The sequence below is a fragment of the Corapipo altera genome, unplaced genomic scaffold (genome assembly GCF_003945725.1).
Source record: "Corapipo altera isolate COAL_440 unplaced genomic scaffold, ASM394572v1 49, whole genome shotgun sequence".
Taxonomy (NCBI): domain Eukaryota; kingdom Metazoa; phylum Chordata; class Aves; order Passeriformes; family Pipridae; genus Corapipo; species Corapipo altera.
This window is the reverse complement of record NW_020884879.1, coordinates 8,266,369-8,286,404: the sequence shown is the minus strand read 5'-3', so window position 1 is coordinate 8,286,404 and position 20,036 is coordinate 8,266,369.

The window sequence follows — 20,036 nt, the reverse complement described above, 5'->3', positions numbered from 1 at the left end:
TACACCTGGTTTGAGTCAACTAAGCTCATTTTAATAGGAGAAAATTAGTTCTATTTTCTTTGGGGGGAAATGTAATAGAGTAAAAGCAGAAATTTTTTTTTCAATTACTTTTAATTTTTACTCAATCTAATTTATAATATTTTCTCTTTTTGTGCTTTTTTCTTTCATTCTTATTTTGTTCTGTTACTTAATGTCTGTATTCTGACTAATAAAGAAATATCTACTTGAATTTTATTAGTTTGTGATTGAGTGGGCAATTGAAATTCTTAGACATTGTTGTTCAATTCAAAATTTCAAAAATTATTCATGACTTTGAAGAGAACTTGGTTTAAGAAGTTGGATAGCAGTGTTAACCTGTCTGATGTATCTAAAAAAAAGATGTAAAAAACCCCCATTTATTCACATTCCTCCAGATGGTGGGCCTCCCATCTTATCTATATATGTCTTCTATCTGTCTCTCACTCTTTCTTTCACAAGGTAACTGTGTAAAAGATTTAATATTTCTCTGCTTTTAGAGTGCTTCATATTTAAGATGGTTATCCCTTTGTCCATTTACTCTACCAGAAAAATTGCCACTTTTTTCAGGTGGTCTGTCGCTTTAGTGCAAACAGTAGATTTGTACCAGCTACACAGTTGTGAGAGACTGCATTATGTGAAAATGGATTCTTTATTTTACTCAACAGTTTACTGATCTTCAAGGACAACCAATTTGTGCCAGCTGTCATCTTTTCCTGTTAAAATTATTAGTTTTCACCTTACCTTCAGAACTTCTTTTTGGGTTGTCAAAATTTGTTTGTCACCTCCTGTGACCATCTCAAATCTAATTTAGGTGAGAAGAAAGTCTGGAGTCCCATAATTCACTCTATTTTAACATACAAAGAATGTAGAAGAAGCTTAGTTTCCATTACAAAAAGAAATTATCTCCTGTGGAGTACAGAGAGGTTAGAGACATGTGACAGCGTCCCTGCTAGGATAAATACAACAGGAGGTTGTTGGTATAGTGACTCAATATCTTATGCAAGTTAAATTGTTTTTAAAAGGACCAGAAGATGGCAAATGGGATTACTTACAGCCTAATTCACTGGCATAGTACTTTCACCTACCAAATTTTTTAATGTTAACTCTAATGGTACAGTCAATACAGAGAGAAATACCTCATGCAATACTGAACAATTTTCTTTGCCAAAACAGAAATCTCAGCCTAATATTGGCTGGGTAGAAATAGAGGGCAGAGCATAATAATCACAAAAATATTTAAAAGGACTGCCAGCATCTCCATTGTACCTGAAATTAGACACCTCCAGATATCCATTTCAAAACAAGCTTTAAGAATTAAAATCCTGGTTACAACAAATTCTTACCACGTTTAACTGCTTGAAGAGGTAAGCATTTTTTGAACTATTCAAAAACAAGTGTTTATCCCAAACACTGTGAAAAGTAATTTGTTCTGAAAAGGAACCCTGCATCAAGAGAGTTAACATTGTTTTTCCTCAAGGGTTTTTACAATGGTAATGAGACCAGTAATTCATTTGTCTAAAAATAAAAAAGACTCATTTAATCCGAGTGTCCTGACTACAGTAGTAGAAAGAACTTCTAGGACTAAAAATTTGCTTTGCTAAATAGTCTTCAGCAAAAAAAAAATCTATTTCATCCCTCTCTTCTTGTCAGGATTTTCTGAGGTTCAAAGAATTTGGATGGGACTATATTGTTCTTATCTTTACTCTTCCCTGGAGCCTAACATTTCATGGGAATAATTGTTTAATCATGTATTTTTAAGGTTAGATCAACTGTCTGGACAGCTACTCAATGGACCAGCATTCATTCCTAGGTTGTTTTTCTTCCTTTGTTACACACAGATATCAGAGACAACAATTACATTATGCAAGACATCCCATCTTGTAAATACACTTTTCTTTTAGAATCCTTCTCTAATTAAGTTGCTTCTGTTACCTTTCCTCCCTCCCTCCACTCTTCAATTTTTTTGTGTGACTTTCCTATGTCTTTGTACCTGATACGTTGTTCTCGAATCTGCCTCATTTTAGATTATGACATTTCTTCCTATGCTGTCAGACAACCTGTAGATTTTTCCATTAAAGTATTACTTTTTCCCTTTTCAGACTCTTGAAACTGACAGTACTTTTTGTTCTCAAAATGGCAACTCTATTAAGCAATAAATACAACAGCTATATCTGTAAAAAAACCCTCAAACCTCAACCCTCAAACGACAACAAAAAAAACAGCAGTGTCCCAAAACTCATAAAATACATTATACTTTAGTAGCACAAAAGATGGAAAATGTGGAGGGAAACCATTTACAGGTGAGATAAAGATATTTCCAACAAGTCTTCAGAAGGTGCTTCATGTTGTTTGTATACTGCAATTTTACACTGGAGACACATGTAATTTCTCTTCCTCCCTTCCTTCGTCCCTTCCTCCTATCCTTCCTCCCTTCCTCCCTTCCTTCTCTTTCTTCCCTCTGGAAATGATGGCAATAAACTTAGGATACTAACTATTTAGTTTTCCTTCCTCTATTCTCCTTCTCCTTCTTACAGCTGTCCAGCCTGTCTACACAAAGATAGTAAGCAAGTCCAGATGAAACCTCTGTATATGTTGCCTCTCCTCAGCCGAGGTGACACAACTAATTATGTACTTAACTCTATGACATGTTCTAGGTGATGAGGATAATACAGGGTAATATGAATGAGTAGGGCCTCCTTCACCCCCTTTAACTTTTTTTAATTAACGATTCTTTCGTCTTCTTACCTGTCTGGTTTGTCCTATGGAAATCTTCTGAAAACATAAGACTAGAAATTTTTAAATTGCGTTTTACAGTGAACACTTTTTTTATAATGACCTAATTAAATTTTAAAAATTCACTAACTGGGAGCTTCCTATAAACCAAATGGTCCACAAAAGATAATAAAGCTTGGGATAAAAAGGTACTGAGCAGTGGTTGAACTAAACACATACTGATACATTTTAAGGGATTTTTTCAAATGTGAGGTTATAGAATTTAGCACATTAGCTTTGGTACAACACTTTGCATTTGGAGATGAATGCAATCAGAAGATTTGGAATAAGCATAGATATCTGTGCAAAAGAGGAAGGTTACAAAGAAACAAATGTGTATGTGCATAGAGATCTTATATATGTATTTTAAACTTCTGCGTTTGAATCTCAGATCCAGGTTGTGAACTCAGGGTAGAAAGTGACATTTATTTAAACAAATCCATTTTATTATCTCATATTTTCAAAAGACAGGAGAAAATCTTTCTAATATTATACGGATTTTTATTTGTGCCAACTTCTTATCACTGTGTTATTTTTGCTTTTTCCTAGTATATAGTTATCCTTTTTACTGCCAATTCCAAAAATCACCTTTCTGATGTTCTTAGGCTTCATAGTTGCATTCTACACCTCATAAATTTGATATGTTTTAAAACTAAGAACAAAAAAAAAGAAATCTAATATGTCGAATATAAAACTGCTAATGAAGAAAAGCAAGACTGTTTTCTATAACATAGAAATAGTTGCTCTTTTCCTATCAGTGGTTCGCATGAAAATCATATAATTTATATTACCTGCTCCTTCAAGTATCCTTGCTTAAGTAAAATAGGTTATTAATAAAACAATACAAAACTAGAAAGAGCTCTTAGTTCATCATTAACACTTATGATAATTGTAAGTACCATTTTTGACTTTAGACATCCAAATAAAGTGTAATTCAGTGACAGAAGATGTTTTAAAAATGGTTAAATGGCTAGCCTTTCTGAAATCTTGGTAAATATTAACTTACAAAGGTCTAGCAGCATTTGCTGTTCTGTTTAGTGCCAGAAAAGAATTTGACAGACTAAGGCAGGATTATCTGTTTAATGTACTAGATAAATTTGGATCCAGAAACAAATTTTGTAAATGGATTAAATGCTTACTCTCAGAAGCATGGCTTACTGGGCTAAGTATCAGGACTGAAATCCCCACAATCCTTAAACAACAGCTCTGAATCTTTCTCACCCTCCTTTTTCTTCCTTCAAAAGGATAGGTAATTCACAGTTATTTCAGGCTAGATTTTGGTAATCGATCTCCAGCTGAGACCTTTGTCTGCACAGAATTCAAGGTTACTGACAATATGTGATCACTGTGATTCTCTCAATTCCCTTCCTCTCCTCCCCTCCCCTCCCCTCTCCTCTCCTCTCCTCTCTCCTCTCCTCCTCCCTTCCTCTTCCTATCCCTCCTGCCTCCTCCTGCTGCAAATTTTCACAATGGCTTCTGCTACTGTTTTGCTAGTATGCAGTCTTCATTAGCCAAAGCTGTGGCATTGTTATTTAGATAATGTTAGAAGGTACCTCTGGAGATCAAGTATCTAAAATGCCATTCCGATTTAATTTTTTGTGAAAGCCATCTGTTGGACAATAGAATACACTTCCTCATCTTTACTGTAAATAGCACTTTCTTGTTAATGTGATTTTTGGGTATTGGCTTGCATATCGGACAAAAAAAAAATAATGTGATTTATTTTCCTTCACTTAAATGAGAACTCCAGAAGCTTAATACAAGTTAAATAGCAATATTAAGGATACTAGTATGCTTAACTCTAAACACTATTGAACTGTCAGGGAATATTGAAATTGTAATACCTTACTGCTGCTCGGTTTTTATAGCTGAGAAGTTCTAAACTGAAAGGATTTGGGGTAGCTATGGATCTTTGTGCAATGAAATTGTTATTGGGATCTTTGGATTTGTTAATCTATTTAAATCTTAATAAATGCTGCGAAGACATTTCTTCAAAAGTAGAGAAGAAGGAACCTCTAGAAAGTCAGAAATTACTTTTAAATTAAAGATAAAGAGAAAAGTCTTTATCTGTTACCCAAGAGATTAAAATAATATTATGAATGTTCAGTATTTCAGAAAAGAAAAAAGATGTTTCCACCAAAGGAATGGTTGGCTTATTTAATCTTTCAATTTTATTTAAAAATGAAGTCATATTGAAAAAGGACTGAAAGACAGAAAAGAAGGGAGATTGCAAAGGAAAAGTGGTTAGCATTAGCTGATTTTCAAGGTTATTCAGGTTGGCAATGCAAAAGTGGTAGTTTGATAATTTTTCTGTACTAATTACAAAATGCAGCCCTTACAAAGTGAGGAATTTTTACCTGATATTTTTCTTCAAATCTTTAGTTGATGGCTCCACAGGACAGAAGAATATAATTCATGAAAAATTATGTGGCAGAAAAACCCCTGTAGACACTTCTAGTTGGTTTTGCCTATTCTGACAGACTAGAAAAACGAGCAGTCAAGCAAACCTTGCAGCTCTAAAATAATACCATAATCTAACTAGAATATTTTTACCATCAGGCTCAGGTTATTTTGTATCTCATAACTTCTGGTACAAACAATTTTCAATTCTTTTACAAACAACCTTAAATCAAAGGCAGAGCAGCACTACACATCTTTCAGTTGTCAGCAGTAGAGTTTTGAAAGAAGTGATAGCACATGATACATATTAACAACCGAGACATGGTTTGTGGATAATTTTTTGTACCCATTAATACCACAGACTATTCAGAAAGAATATAAGGTTCTTGAGTATGTCAGTGAAACTTGGGAATCACAAGATGAAATTACTCAAAATGGTAAAAACAAACCCTGCAATATTTGAATGACTAAATCTAACTTTTGCTATCAATAAATTATGGATTATGGCTGGATGCAAGTATGAGAATAAAATTAAAAAAAATCACAATTAAATGAAGATTGGATGACAAATGACACTTAATCAGTCATCTTGGTTGCTCTGAAAAATTATTAGGTTCACTTATAAGTTATTCTTTTTGACATCAAATTAATTTTTCTCCTGGCAAATGTTTCATTCACTTACACATCAGGGATTTACAGATGCCAAGAAACAGCACTAACAAGGAGTTATCTTTTTGAATTTAATCTGAAGTTAAAATGAATTTATGACATATTACTGTCTTTCCATGTCTCAACGTAATTTGCTGGTAACATGTATCACCATCATGTTATAGGTCGTCCTTATCATCCCAAGACCACCATTCTGTGTTTTGTGAGGCCATGTATTGGTATAAGGCCTATTATTTTTTAAGCATTTTGAAAGAATCAGCTGGAAGTCCTGATAAAAGAATTACAACAGCAGCTGGTAGTTGTCAAGTTCATGCATTCCTTCTTTTATATATATCACTTTTAATGGTACAAGATGTTTGAAAATTGTCTTAATCAAAAATAAGAGAGTGCTTACTCTCTCAGTGCCTAATATTTTTCTCCGATCTGAACTCTGAAATTGTTCCTGAGGGCTCTCTGATCAGCAGAGGAGCACCTTTAGTGAGCATTGGAAGCAATTATCCACTGAGAATCAACACAAACATGGGTTTAAATTTCTGTTTCTTGAATGAAACTGACAGAGTCAAATAAACTTACCTCTTTGAAAAATACTAAAAAATATTCTTTATTTTGATTAGCGTATACTGTAGATGCTAGTCCTTCATGCGCTTTTAAGCCAAAAAATATTAAGCTCTCTGTGACCTTTAAAAGCACACAATTAAAAAAAAAAAAAGAAACAACTGCAAACAAGAAAGAAGGATATCTGACTCATTTACTATTCTTGAAATAGAGTGAGGTTTAGTAGTGGCAATGTTTTCCTCCTATAGCAGAGAAAATAAACAGACTTAGTAAAAATTAGGCTGAGGCCTGTTCATAGGATGTAGTTTTATCACTGAAATAAGTTAGAGTAATGAAAATTAGATGAGCACCACTATCCTTACACGTTCCTTTCTACCATTCATTCTAATTTCAGTTTCCCCTGCAACACTGAATCTGTTAAGCTCTGTTCTTCTACCATTATAAGCCTTTCAGCAGTTACATTGCTTTCATTTCATTCTTGCACTCATCACATGCAATTTCTAAGAGCCAATGAAAAAAGTTTGATGAAATAATTATCAAAATTAGTTGTCACTTATATATCCACAACAAAAGTAATTTTGATGGTATGATTTAATGGTAGTAGTTGATTAACTGTGTTTCTCACTGTTATCACTGTAGTGGCCAATCCATTTTTGCTCAATAATTTTTGAGATTAATCCATCTTTCTGCAGAACAATTTATCTTTCTCTGAAAAAGAGATCTCGAGTTGAATGTTGTCTTCCATGAGCTAGCTGTAAAACAGTACCTGTGTCACAAAACTCAAACCACAGCTTTCCCCGCTTTTGAACCAACAGGAAAGTCTTTTCCAGGGAGGATAAGTTTCCCTCCAAACCAGGTATGTATCATCACTCCAGACCACTTCCTTCTTGGGCAGACAGGAATCCTGCACTGCCAAAGCCCTGAGCCTGCAAGGTGATGGATCCTACCACTTCCTCAATCCCTTCCTAGGCTTCTTGCAGGCATTGTTTTTAGAGTGATTGGCTTTTGCCAGCCCTGCCCATTCTGATGAGATCTTGATCCTGTGATTGCAACCCTCTATATTTTGGCTTTGAGTCCAGTGCTCTGCAACCTCATTACAATGCAGGTTTGTGTGATTCTTTGAAGAATCAAGACAGATTTTTGGACCTGAGGTAATGATCTTACTAAGCAGTTGAGATCTTCTTTGGGTTGATAGAATTATAGGGACTTCCACAGATGATGCTCAAGAAATTTTACCCTACTACAAAGAGGCACTAGTTATTATCAGGAACTTTATTTCTCAGATTAAAGACAAAAAGTTTCAGGTTAACTGAACTCATCTGCTTAATCCTTAATTGCATAGGAAGTAAGAATGAACACAAAATAATGTTCTGTTTTGAAGAAGACATTTAAAGGTGTAGAAAAACATTAGAAAACTATTTTGTTATTGCTGCGATATAAGACCAACAGAGTGAAACATTCGACTGTAAAGCTTTCAGATGAAGCTTTTGGACTGTTTTACCTATGTTGTTTGTTTGATTTTTCTTATACAACTATTCAAGTGCTTTTGGTAGTATGTAACTTTTTTCTTATGTTACATGGTAGTAACATAACTGTGTAACACAACCATGTTCAGGATATAATCTATTAAAATCATAGTCTCACAGATTAATTCATATTGGCAGAAATCTCTGAAAGTTCCCTGGTGCAATCCCCTTGTCAAACCAAGATCAACTTCAAAGTTAGATTTAACTTTAAAATTAGATCAGATTTCTCAAGGACCTTTTAAATCCTATTTTGAGTACTTCCAAGGATAGTGGTTCCACAATGCCTTTCAGTATCCTCATGGTTAGAAAAAAATTGTAACACTCAATGAAAATTTCCCTTATTTCCTCCTTCTTTATTACTGATGATGCTAATTTTTAATGCCTGATTCAACGAATTACATTTATTTTGTCTCTACAGTTCCAGATACCTCTGGAATCTGGGAAAGTCTATGGACCACACTCTATGGACCACAACGACCACAATTCTTAATTGCTCTTTTGCGAATAGTCTTCTTGCTTTCTACTCTCTTTACTATATAGGAGAAGAATTAGAAAGAATCAGAAAGGAAGACAACATAATCAAACCCTACAAAACTTGCTATGATAAGAAACTATGATTATATATTATATTGTCAACTTCTTATTGATCCACTTAAAGGGACACTGACCTTCAATATTAATGTGCTTAGCTACAAATGTCATTGGAAAAGACTGTAATACTTAATCTTCAGTGACATAAAATGTGCATGTCTACTATGAACAAAACCACAGACAGTAGTAAAGAAATATAACCTTAATTGCATCATCTATTTGTCAGTAGGATCTCAACATTTGCTATTATGAAAAATGGAGATTAAGGGTATTATCAGGCCAAAAAGATACTATTCTTCATGGAAAGACATTACTGTGAAATAAAAAATAATTAGATTTTTGCTGCAGATAGGAAAGGTAGTTAAATTACACATGTTTATTTCAAAAGATTAATATCAGTATGCTCTTGATATAAAATGAGAAGTACCAGCATGATACTTTACAACAGTAAACAGATAGGGTTTATTGATTATTTTATCTGTCTGTCATTTATTTTCTTATAGGATATAAAATATAGCTTATAAGGGATAAAATATAACTTATAAAGCATAACCTCTATTCAGAGGAGATGCGGAACAGAAATACTCTTATCTGTGTGCAATCCCACTCCAAAACCAGTTTTTCAAGAGTTAGGGGCTTTTAAGAAGTGGGGATTTTCTGACTTTGCCAGGTACAGGTCTCCAGATGCTGGCACCAGGGTGTTGCAGGGGTGCTTCTCCATGAGGAAAAGCCACTCTTACCCCATACCTGGTGGTTCCAACACAGCTAGTCTGACAGACCCACCACAGGGCACAGGTGAACCCAGAAACCACTATGGTAGCACCTCTGGGGAAAATACTATTCAAGAAAGGGCAGAAAATGCTGGAGGGGGTACAGGGGGTGTGCTGGTACAACATGCCCTCCTCCCCCTCAGGCTGTACTGTGATCTCAGAAATAGTTGTTAGGCCTTGGCCTTGATGAACAGCACCCAGGCTAAGCTCCTCTTGAGCTTATCAGAAACATGGTTTTCTCCCAGGAAATTATGCTTTATATGCTTTTATTATGCATATATATTTTTGTATGTTTTTTAATGAACAGCCTTGGTAACTAATTTTTCTTGCCTGAATAACAACCCAAGTGGAACAACATTTTTGTAATTGAACTTTCAAAGAATGTTACCACCCCAGTTGTGCCGAGGTTGGAAAATTGCTTTGACTAAAACCAACTCTCTTGCAACTCTATAAACGGCAGTCCTAAGTGGGAGCCTTGGAGCCCTCCTGGGTCACAGCAGGCTGTGAGCAACAATGTCCCTCTGAGTGGGGCCTCTCAGAGGCAGAGAACACGCAAGTTTGCTGTACTTGGACGACTGCCACCAAACAATGATGATGGAACCAGGATGATACCTCCACTCCTTGAGGCTCAGCCCTTCACTCATTGAGAAGATGCAAAGGCATCCAGCATTCCCCAAACTCAAGGGGAATTTGTCACGCCTTGTACATAGTCCTTTAGGTCTGTGTACATGCACGTGTGAGTATGGTACAGCAAATATAGTATGAATGTTGTTCTCTTAGATTCTTAAGTATGTTAGATTTGAAAGTTAGGCCTACGAGTGAGTTACTGTTGTGGTTATGGTAAATTCTATAGAATCTTTTGTTTAACTGTCTAAATTAGGCAGTTGATTAAGTGCTGTTAAATGCTGCTATAACCTTTAGGTCTAAACTATTGGTGAAGTTTGGCAAGGGGGTCTGCTCTAAACTTTGTGACTCAATGGAGGTTCTCCCTTATTTTCTTTTATCTTTACCCTTTCTTAACCTTACTCTTTTTCCATCCCCATCCTCCATGTAGATCCTTTTAGGTTGACTTTAGCTTTAGATTGATTGATTTTAGGTTTCAGTCTGATTTTTCTCTGTGCTTTAAACATGTAGTAAGTAGTAGAGTGAACCTTGCTAATGAACTTTGTTGAGTTTTAAACGTGCTTTTCCCAATACATTTGCTGGGCATTCTTTGAGTGACCTAAAACACTAATTTGCAACAAGGAGAAAAAAATAAATTACAAGAGTGACAAAAAACCTTGTGAGAGAAGGCGAGAAAAGAAGGAGAAAGAGAGGCATCCACTGGAGCAGGTGAAAAGTGTCAGATGGAAGGAGCAGGAGAGAGAAACTTCTGTGTACTGACTACAACCCACCTGACCCCACGCCACTCATTTGGAGGAGAGGTATAAAAGTCTGGAGTAAAACTGAGCTTTGGAGGATGGACAGGTCAGATATTGCTTTAATGTTCTTTTCATTTGTGTCTACCTCAATCTATTTTAATTGGGAAAAAATTAATTTTTCCCAAACCAAGTATATTTTGTCCATGATAGTAATTAGTAAGCAATCTCTCTTTCTTATTCTGTTCTCTTGTCCCACTGAGGAGTGGGAGTGAGCAAGCAGCTGGTTGAGAGTTTGGCACTTATTCAAGGCTAACTCACCACACTGGCCAAGACGAGGTAATAAGATTTCCTTTAACTAAAATTTCTTCTATATTTTACATCAAGAAGCAATTTTTTTAGGACTACACATGAAATACTGTGCCAGCTGATTGCTGCTTCTAACCAAGAGAGATGAGAAGTTGTTCAGACGGGTATTCAAAAGACAAATGAACTTAGTGAAACAGTTCAGACTAAAAAACTGTTTGGATTACTAGTGCTGCTTTGGTTTGGTTTTGATTTTTTAGGATTTTTTAACTTGCATGTAACTTTATTTTTTTCATTTTGTCCTCTTCATATCAATGTATGTGTATATGTTTTAATAGAATCTGAGGAGTCAGTAGGAAATTAAGAATATTGCCAATGACCAACATCTTCTTTCTTATTACTGAAAGACTTAGTACTCAGCTAATAGTACAGGGAAGTCATTCTGATCAAATAAAATAAAATAAAATAAGAAAGCTAAAACTGTTGAGCACTGCTAGGTCAAGGTAATGAAGCAATAACGTTAAATGATAATGTGAGTTGAAATGAGGCACGGGTTACTATCAGGTGAAACTTTAGGATATTGAAAGTCACTTTCTCTACAGTTCACTGGGCAGTTTGGAAGCAGGCATGTAAGAGGTTTTGCAGGGTATCAAGAAGAGTTGGCTACATGTTGGGTTCCTTTCAGAGCATGTTGAATAATGCAATCTGCTCAAGTTCGGTGGTGTGTAAATGTGGTATTCACAGTCTGCATATATTTCAAATTACAACATTGATCACGTGTTTCATTTTTTGAAAAGTATATTCAATGTATCTTATACTGAGAAGCCAGTAGGAGAAACATTTATGTACTTATTCTTCAGACACTGTTCTGAACTAATATGTAGTTATGACAGATAGATCTTAGAATGTGTTGCATGGAGATATCAAGTTTAAAGTAGCAAATATAATTTTCTCAAAGTAGTATCATAAGTCATAGTCCATTATATGATGCAGCGCAGAATGGAGCTGAATCTAGTGAGGGAAAGCTACACAACCTAATTAACATTATTCTAAATGTTGCTGTCATTCTTAATAAAGAAAACCATAAAGATCTACAAAAATCATTTCATGATTTAATGATACCAGAAAATCACAGCATGAGTTAATACAAATTACTGTGGTGGTTTCATTTAGCATTTTTAAAATCTTGAATCTCTGATAAAAAAATTGTCAAATAATACAGCCAGAATGAAAATTATGTTCATAAATATGTACAAGAACACAGTTATATTTGCTATACTGCTAATGTTAGCTATGCAAAAATTAGAATTACTTTCAACCTGTAACAGATAAATGAGGTTGTTAGAAAGACCTATTAGACTATAAGAGAATTGTTAGAAACTATTATCCACTTGTTCACGATGCTGTGGAAGTTTGAAGTATTCTCGAGGATAATTTCTTGTTTTCCCTAAAAGGAGGTTTTCTTCTCTGTTTTTGTAGTCACTAAACCTAGTAATTTCCACTCTAGGAATGGAAACGAGTTACACCCTAGAGCCAGCACTATACTTAAGCCATGCAATCAGTGACATTATCATTAGAGGAGCAGATGCTCAGTTTTCCCACTGAGTTCAGTGATTCTGAAAATCCATTCTGTTTCTGAAAAGCCATTGTCTGTTGCAATAGATACAGTAGGCACTGAGCTTCAAAACAACTTTGAAAATTTTGGGCTAAAGTGTAACTCTTTCCTTGACGGTGGCAATAATCTTTCATATGGTATCAATGGTTCCTTCCCTCTCTGTGTATCATAAGGTTTTTAGGGCTCAAACCATATCTGAGCTGACTGAACAACTAGAAGTGGAAAACTGTGTTTCAGTCTTGGCATCTAACCTGGAATTCAGCTGTAAGGGGAAATATCTGCGAAGTATGGGAGTAGGGGTAGGAGATTCACTTATGTTCGCTCCATTGCTTCTCAGACAGTCAGGGGTAAGACATCCCCTAGATATAAAAACAGGACCAAAAAAAAAAAGTAGACATAGGTTTAAATCCATATTATTTGTACTCTACACATTTTATACCTTCATTGAATTCACTCAGATTTCTGAATCTGGTATGGAAAGTAAATTGGTGTACTATGATTACCACTTCTCTACGACCAGGTAAAGAATACTGGGAATGAGACATAGTATTACTTTTCCTCAGTTTCTCTAATATCATAGTCTGTGATGTGGCCTTTTTCAGTAGGAAAATTCTGTAGTGACTTGTCCACGTGAGAAGGAGCATATTCCTACTTCCTTTTAGCAGCCAGGAGGAAACGGGAAAAGGACTAAAATTCTCTGAAGTTTAGTGACCCAAATTCTTCTCGATTTAAAGACTTTCCTATCTTTCATTTTAGTGATCCCTTTTCACTCCATACAACTTTTTGCATAACTGATTTCAACTGTCATTTTTCACAGTGGCTAGAGGGGAAGAGAAACACAGTCTTAGAAAGCACACTGTGATGACACGTTAAGACCCTTCTGGCAGCAGCCTGGAGAAGGTTAATGAAAAATCTAATTGTCAATCCTTGGTATGACAAAGACAATTAAAAGCAACTGTGGTAAGAAACTATATCAGGAGCAGTCTCAGGAGGAGCTGTTGAGATTTTAAGCTATGGTAAAAGGGCTCAATGGCATGAAAATAGTCTTCTGAGTAATGAAGGTAGGAAGAAAATCCAGAGAATTCATGAAAGATAATAGGTAGAAATATTCTTCTGCCACTTACCTTGACCTCTATGACAAGACACTTGAAAAAGAGTATAGGCTTTGTTTTTAGCTCCAAGGGATGTAGAAAGGGTCTGGGGATAAAGGTCCTGAAACTGACAGATAGATGTCTTGCATTTGAGAAAATCCTAACTAATTCTGTTATCTGAAAGAGAAAGGTCTCTTCCTTACAAGAATGAGAGATCACATATATATTTTGGAAAGACTTTTATATCATACAGGAGATGGCTATAACTAACTGTCATATAAAAGATGAGAACAGATCAAACATTAAAACTCCTATTGGAATTGTTGTGGAACATGCATTTAAGTTCAAAAAGACTTAAGTGCTGGCAAATATTTGCTAGCTTGCAATTAGATATTTTGTCCAAAAGTGTTGTTCAACCAAACAAGATTGAACATTTAATGTTGACTGATGGGATACCATTTTACCTGCTGTCATTAAAAAAATTGAGGTGGGTAAACGTAATAATTGCTTCCTTTAAATATTGTTTAGTGGGCATATGTAAGAATTTAAAACCTTTCCTTTAAAGACAAGACTAAAACTTAGTGTCTTACACTGACACTTATTTAGCTTGAAAGTGCCTCTTTGGCATCTGCTCTCCATTTGTAATGTACAGCAGCTTTTGTGTTAACAGGAAAAAATATGTTATGGAACTCTGATTTGAAGCATTTTGCAAATATTTAATAAGAATGTGTAGAGAATGTGTTCCTGGATGTAGGAATCTTAAAAAGAATAGGTGCAAACTTTTGTAACTATAAGTGACTGCAAATTTTCTAGGTAAATTTTCTGAATCGCCTGATGCTTCTGTGAAGTATTTTAAATTAAGATAATTAAGATCCAAAAGAAAATGTTTTAAGGTACGCAGGCCTGAAATGGCAGTGTTTTTCAGCATGAAACATTGAAATGTTCTAAATTAATCTTTATCAGCAGGATGCATAAAAATATACTTCTCCTCATACAGTCTTATGCCAAGACACAATTGTCCATATATTAGATATTCACTAAGTATTATGTTCCTCTAGAAGTATGATAATAGAAAAATTTGTTTACATTCTTATTCTGACCCTCACTGTGCTTAGAACTTGCCCTTTCCTATTTTTATGCTGAAATTAATCATAAATGCCACACTGACTAATACCAGAACCAGGCAATCCAAAATACAGTGAGGACCTTTGTCTTGTTGTTTAACCTGGCAACTTTTCTGAATCATAAAGGGAAAGGGAGGTTTTAGGTTTTGTTTCCCCTGCAGAAGGCTACAGTGAATCTAATACATATTTCCACTTTGAGCATTGCTAGTTATTTCCTGAATTTGACCTTTCCTATCACCTGGACAAATCACTTGGTAATGATGTCACGCAATTGTAACAGAAAAAAACATCATCATATGTAGTTCAAATATACTTAAGCTTATAGTATACAAAACATCTTTCTTTTCTAAATTTAATGGGACTTATGAATACATTTTGGTTGATCTTTCATGGCAGAAAGTTAACATTAGTTCTGCTATTATTTTAGGAACAGAAGTTAATCTAACTAGTCTATGATCCAAGAAATCTTTCTCATAAATGGTACTAGGCTTGCTCAGGTTTCAGTCTTATCGCACCTCCCCTGTCATACAGGGACTCCAAGGGAACTCTTAAAGATTGCACAGCTTAAGCCAATTCTCTGAGCAACCTGAGGAAAATTTCCTTAAGCTGGACTGCTTTTAAAACTTTTAATATAACCTTAATTTCATATACTCTTATTGATAGTGTTATTGTCTGATAATCCAACACAGAATAATGACTTGCATCAAAAAATCTTAAAGACATTGGCCCTCTTGCTGTCAGTTCTGTCCCTGCCAAAAATCAGAGGACTTCCCTTTTCTTGACTTTTCTTTTAAGCTATTTATAAATAATATTTTCACTATAATATTATATGATAATAATATAAAATAATATTTTCATCTTGTACTTAATTCTGAGTCTCAGATTTTCATATAATTGAACGTAAATACTTTTGTAAGCTTGTATACTTTCCTGTTTTGATCCTCCTTTGTTTTCTCTACAATCACTTTTGCTTGGCATGGTAGAATTTGTGGCTTATATAATTTAGTCTTGGTGCCTTTCTCCTTAGTATGCCACTAGGGTGGTCTGCACTCTCAACATTGGCCATTTTTCAAGAAAAATAAACCAGATTAATTTCAGTCTTTTCTTCCCCCACCACCCCATCCCAGCTTATTTATCTCTTGCCATATCTTAAACTCAGAATTGTGGATCGTATTTATTTCAATATTCTTCTTTCTGGTGTTCCAGAGACTGAAAAAAAAATCACTGATTGCCTTTCCCAGAAGGACAAGGAATGGCAAGGACATGAATTTCTCCTTTTTCACACTACTACCAACCAAGAACCTCCAGTAGAGGAATGAACACATAGTGTAGAGCACCATCTCAAGTTGCTACATCTAGAATATCGACAGCTTCTGTGCACATGCTCTCTTCTATGAAGCTCCTCAGCATTTCAGGATTGGCATTTCATTGCACCCTTGCAGCCATTTCTAGAACCATATTCTAAACATCAACATATTTATTATACTTATTCTTACTTTTGCTAGTTTTTTTGATCTATTTGCTCAACATTTTACAACCCAAGGAAATTATGCACAAACATACCAGTTTTAGAAGCTGTTGATGTTATTGGAAATGGAGTTTCATTTGAAAAATATAAAAGAGTGACAGTTTTCTATATTTTTATATATTTTTAATTCAGATTGAAATAGTTGCAACTAACAATCTAGAAAACACCGTCATATTTTGCCAAACCATAGCCATAAAATTAATAAAAATTAAAATCAAATAAGATCCAGTGAATAAATTTTTATTTGGCTTTAGTCAGGCTACTTGAAACATTTACAAGTTTGTCTTTGAAGCAATTACCTGATAATTCACATAACGCATTTCTTTTCTTTGTTCCTGATTCTTCTATCTTTGGAAACATCTTTAATTAAAGCAAGCTAGCCACTGGGATCTTTATCTAAAATCACTTCTACTTATTTCGTTCAGAGATGTCACACAATTCAAGATTGGACTCAATAAATACAGCCTTGAGGCAGCAGCAACTGTGTTTCTTTTACTTGTACCTACTTTTTAAAAAATATCTGATTGTGCCTAAAAGATTAGTGAATGTAGGTTAAGTCCCAAGAGTCTGACAAGTATCAAGCTGCTTGCTGAATTTTGCAATTGGTTGACTCAATAAGAATGTAGAGTAATCAAAATGGAGAGAAGTGCATTTATAAGCATATGTTGCTTTGTGTGATCCTAACGGGAATGCTAAAATTATTTCTCACACTCCTCCTCTTGGAAAACCTGCTCCAAAACGTAATTATTTATGTCATCAACCACATAATACGTACTTACTTTAAATTACTATTCTAAAAGATTCAAAAGAGTCAAATCTTGAAGCCTCTGAGGATATTTTGTCAAACATTATGAATGTGTCTTTTTCTGATGTTGGCATTTCCACATACCAGCTGGTAAAAATAGCTAATCCCATTAGCTCTGGTTCATCGAAAATCTCTTGACAAGGCTAAGGCATATATCCTAAACTTCTGTTGTTACCAGAGCTAGTGGGATTAACTGCTAACAGTCTTGCAAAGGAAGACTTCGATGTGTTTCACTTGCATGGGCCCAATCAACAATGGCATTGTGCAAAAAAATAAGGCCTTTGATGCCAAAGGTTGATTTCTGAAATTTTACAGCTCACAAGAATTGTCCACTTATAAGGCGTTTTATGGCCAAACACATTTCACTCAGCAAGTCATTGTCCTTGGAAAGTCAAGTATTCACTTTTTTCTTTCTCCTTCACAATAAATAAAAAAATTTTAAAATAATGTAGGGTGATTCACAAGGACAAGGAGTTTAATTTGAGATGGAGCATTCCAAAATTATTTTAAATCAAACTTTCTTCCTCCAAAAGAAAAATTAATTCTGTCATAAAATCTATTTTTAACACAAAGTGAAGTGCTAAAGTAGAAGCAAATCTTGACTCTCTGCCAAGGACAGGTGAAACAATCTTTCTAAATACCTACTTTAAAAGGTTTTATACGTTTCAAGACTCTTCAGTGTGCAAGAGGTGAAAATAATGTGAAATTTCATGATGTAATAATTCAAAGGATATTTCAATTTTATTTCCTATTCCATCTTTCTCATCACTAATGATCTTGAGTTTAAGAAACAATACCTGTTAAACTTTAATATTCTGGAATTAAACATCCCTTCCTTTGATTTTTTTTTTTTCAAAATATGGTGGGGTTTTTTTCCCAGGTGTTCACAGCAACAAAACAGAACAAAACAAAATAAGTTACAGCAAAAAAAAAAATATGGAAGAACTATAAATAAATGAATATAGCACTGCTGATAATATTTCTCAATGTAAAAATTATTCATTATTTATAAAGCAATTGAGAATTAAAGCCAAAGAAGAATCAGGCACAATTCTATTTTTTGCCATTATACACCAAGGACTTACGCATAAAAATATGTTGGAACACACACCCCCCCCATTTAAAATATCAATAAAATTGCATTTTTATATATATGGATATATTATTTTTAATATCTTCAAATAAGTTCTGATGAAATATATTTTTCTGAAATTTTAATCGGAAGATGAAACTGTTTGTTAAGCAGAGAAAAATCTTGAAGGTCTATTGTTCCTACCTCATTTGTCTCCAGTTACTTCACTGGGAGCTGTGTTATATATACTCAACATGGTGTTTGTGCCCCAAGAATATGGCTTAAGAACAAGTCATACATACAAATTTTTGCATGAACACTCTAATTTTGAATCCTGAAATAGGATTCTCAGCTGTATGGTGGGTATGTTAGTGATTTTAATGTGATGGTAATAACATCTAATAACACTACTTGCACATCCATAACAAACTGGGACTAAAAGGGTTAAATCCAACAGGTGGAAAGTCGCAAGTAGCAATTAGATATGTTCGGGTGCCAGGACTGATAAAAAAATGTTGCCCTTTTCCTTAGAAGAACTGATATGATGGTAAGAACCCTAGTAAAATAATAGTCCTTTCTACCCTACCTTATACTCTCACAGTCAGTACCACTCTTTCTAACTTCTCTGAATGCAAATCCATTCTCAATGACAGGCAGCACCCTTTTTTTTTCACCTTTTTTTTTACCTTTTTTTTAAATTTTCCTTCTTCTGTTATTACCCTTGTGAACTGTTCTTAAAGTACAGGAGGACCAGTATGCACACAACTCAAACAAAACCAATGGATTTGTCATTGGCTGCAAGATTATCAGAGCGGACTGGTAAGGATAATGAAGGCTGAATTTATCTAGAGTAATGAAATCAAGGTCAGTGGAAATTGCTCTGTGATTAACATTCATGAAACTTGCACTTGGGACCTTATGCTCGAATTATCCAAGCCATTATAGTTGACTGTAATACTGACAGACTTTTTGGTGTTTCTTCCCCTCCCCCCCATTTTTGTTTGTTTGTTTGTTTGTTTGCTGGAGATTTGGGTTGGTTTGGTTGGTTTGGTTTTGGGGTTTAGTGTTTTTTTTCCTTAAATAATGTCCTTCTTAGTGGTGTGCCTATTTGATTTTCACTTCCACACTAGGGAGGAAAGAAAGGGTATGAAATGTGGCAGAGCAGAAGCTGATGCTGAAGAGAGAACTGACAGGCTCAGTATTCTGTAGTTTGTTAAAGATAGTTCTCAGTCTTGGAAAAAGTTTAACTAACCTTTCAAAGTCTGCATTGATTACTTTTTTCCCCTGCTCAAAATGAAGAATTATACTTAGCATATAAACATATTTAGTCTTCTTCAATATGCTGAACACTGTAAGATGAACTTTGGTGATTGCTACTTTAGATGGAGTGGCACCTCTCTGCTGCTCTGACTTCTCAAGAAAATTTTCTGAATCAGTCAGTGAGGGAGAAAGAACACTATCTATCTTAATTACTGGATGGTTATTTACAAACAATGCTTTTTTTACCATAGAAAATGTGTTTTAGGGTGTCATAAACAAATATTTTGAGCATTTGGAGCAGTCGGTTTTGAGTACCACTCTTTCCTTCCAAAGAACAAAAATATAAGGGGATGAGGTAGATGGAAGAACTGGGAGGTATTATCAGCCTATAAAAAAAATTACTTAAATTTCTTAATGAATATTAGGTTTGATTGAATGGCAAGCACCAAGGGTACACTCAGCATGAAAGCTCAAAAATTAGCTTTACTTTTATAATAACTGTACCATTCTATTTTCCTTCTTACTAACATTTCTTATGTATTCCTGACTAGAAATCAAATCTTATTCCAGATACGT